At 39.6% G+C, this 2,877-nt stretch overlaps 1 protein-coding gene across 1 annotated transcript in view; it reads right to left on the reverse strand.

The window, feature by feature from the left end:
- SLC38A11 (solute carrier family 38 member 11) overlaps positions 1-2,877 on the reverse strand; it is a 49,050-nt gene that overhangs the window by 10,250 nt on the left and 35,923 nt on the right.

The following is a 2,877-nucleotide window of genomic DNA, read 5'->3' on the forward strand; positions in this document are numbered from 1 at the left end:
GGGATAGGCTGGTGATGGGTAGTAAGGAGGGCACGTATTGCATGGTGCACTGGGTGTTATACGCAAGTAATGAATCATCGAACTTTACATCAAAAACCAGGGATGTACCGTATGGTGACTAATATAATATAATAAAAAAACATTTAAAAAAATTGGATAGAGAAATGAATCTACTTATTTTACATAATTTAAAGCCTTCTATTTAGGAAACCTTAGGCTAGCATAATAATTAAAAATGTGGGCTATAGGGGTTGAAAGCCTGTGTTCAAATCTTGATTCTGCCACTTACAGCTAGTTTGAACTATTTAATCACTCTGTGCCTCAGTTTCTTTTTTTTCTCTTTTTTAAAAATTTTTTTAAAAGATTTTATTTTTATTTATGTGACAGAGAGACAGCCAGCGAGAGAGGGAGCACAGCAGAGGAGTGGGAGCGGAAGAAGCAGGCTCCCAGCGGAGGAGCCTGATGTGGGGCTCGATCCCGGAACACCGGGATCACGCCCTGAGCCGAAGGCAGACGCTTAACGACTGCGCTACCCAGGCGCCCCCTGTGCCTCAGTTTCTTCATCTGCAAAACTAATACAGATTAAGGAAGATAACACATGCAAAACACTTGGCACAGAGTAAGCAATACATGTTAGCTCATACTGTCATTCTGAAGTGGAACATAGCATGCTTTAAGTACTTCTAACGTGTTGCGTGATCTGGCCTACATTAGTTACTGAGAGAAATGATGCCTCATCTTGCTGTATTAACATGACAAATATCCACACAAAGGGAGTTGAGTGAAGACCTGAATATGTTGTTGTGCATGCCAGAAGACTTTTGTTGATTGGAAAAACATACGCTCAGGTGATCTGTAAAAGAATGGAGATCCTGTATTTTATTACATTCTCACAAAATGCCCTTAGTGATTCAGCATTTCCATGCAATACCTGGTGCTTATCACAGGTGCACTCCTTAATCCCCATCACCTGTATAACCCATCCCCCACCTACCTCCCTTCTCGTAACCATCAGTTTGTTCTCTATAGTTAAGAGTCTGTTTCTTGGCTTGCCTCCCTCTCTCTTTTTTCTCCCTTTGCTTGTTTTTTTCCTAAATTCCTCCTATGAGTGAAATCATATGGTATTTGTCTTTCTCTGACTTATTTCACTTAGCACAATAACCTCTAGCTCCATTCAGTTGTTGCAAATGGCAAGATTTCATTCTTTTTTAAGACGGAGTAATATTCCATTTTGTATGTGTGCCACATCTTCTTTATGCATTCATCACTCGATGGACATTTAGGCTGTTTCCATAACCTAGTTATTGTAGAGAATGCTGCTATAATCATTTGAATTGGTGTTTTTGTATTCTTTGGGTAAATAACTCGTAGTGCAATTGCTGGGTCATAGGATAGTTCTATTTTTAACTTTTTGAGGAACCTCCACACTGTTTTCCAGAATGAGTGCACTAGTTTGGATTCCCACCAACAGTGCAATAGAATTCCCCTTTCTCCACATTCTTGCCAACATCTATTGTTTCTTGTGTTGTTAATTTTAGCCATTCTGAGAGGTGTGAGATGACATCTCATTGTACTTTTGATTTGTATTTCCCTGATGCTGAGTGATGTTGAGCATCTTTTCATGTGTCCGTTGGCCATCTGGATGTCTTCTGCACATTTTTAAATTGGATTATTCATTTTTGGGGTGTTGAGTTTGTTAAGTTCTTTATATATTTTGGATATTGACCCTTTATCAGATGTCATTTGCAAATATCTTCTCCCATTCCATAGGTTGCCTTTTAGTGTTGTTGTTTGTTTTCATCTCTGTGCAGAAGCTTTTTATTTTGATGTAGTCCCAATAGGTTATTTTTACTTTTGTTTCCCTTGCCTCAGGAGACATATGTAGCAAGAAGTTGCTATGGTTGATGTCAAATGGGTTACTGCTGCCTGTGTTCTCCCATAAGATTTTTATAGTTTCAAGTCTCACATTTCGCTCTTTAATCCATTTTGAATTTATTTTTTTGTTTGGTGTAAGAAAGTCCAGTTTTTGCATGTTGCTATCCAGTTTTCCCAAAACCATTTGTTGAAGAGACTGTCTTTTCCTGTTGCATATTCTTTCTGCTTTGCCAATGATTAATTGACCATATAGTTATGGACTCACTTCTTTTTTTATTATATGTTAGCCGCCATACAGTACATCATTAGTTTTTGATGTAGTGCTCCCTGATTCATTGTTTGTATATAACACCCAGTGTTCCATGCAATACTTGCCCTCCTTAATACCCATCACTGGGCTAGCCCATCCCCTCACCCTCCTCCCCTCTAAAATCCTCAGTTTGTTTCCCAGAGTCCATAGTCTCTCGTGGTTCATTTCCCCTTCTTTTTACCCCCACCTTCATTCTTCCCTTCCTTCTCCTACTGATCGCCCTGCTATTCCTTATGTTCCACAAATGAGTGAAACCACATGATAATTGTCTTTCTCTGGTTGACTTATTTCACTTAGCATGATCTCCTCCAGTCCCATCCATGTCGATGCAAATGTTGGGTAATCTTTCTTTCTGATGGCTGAGTAATATTCCATTGTATATATGGGCCACATCTTCTTTTTCCATTCATCTGTTGAAGGGCATATTGGCTCCTTCCACAGTTTAGCTATTGTGGACAATGCTGCTATGAACATTGGGGTGCATATGGCTCTTCTCTTCACTATGTCTGTATCTTTGGGGTAAATACGCAGTAGTGCAATTGATGGGTCATAGGGTAGCTCTATTTTTAACTTTTTGTGGGACCTCCACACTGTTTTCCAGAGTGGCTGTACCAACTTGCCTTCCCACCAACAGTATAAGAGGGTTTCCCTTTCTCCACATCCTCTCCAACATTTGTTGTTTCTTGCCTTGT

Source organism: Ailuropoda melanoleuca, chromosome 2, assembly GCF_002007445.2.
Source record: "Ailuropoda melanoleuca isolate Jingjing chromosome 2, ASM200744v2, whole genome shotgun sequence".
Classification (NCBI taxonomy): Eukaryota; Metazoa; Chordata; class Mammalia; order Carnivora; family Ursidae; genus Ailuropoda; species Ailuropoda melanoleuca.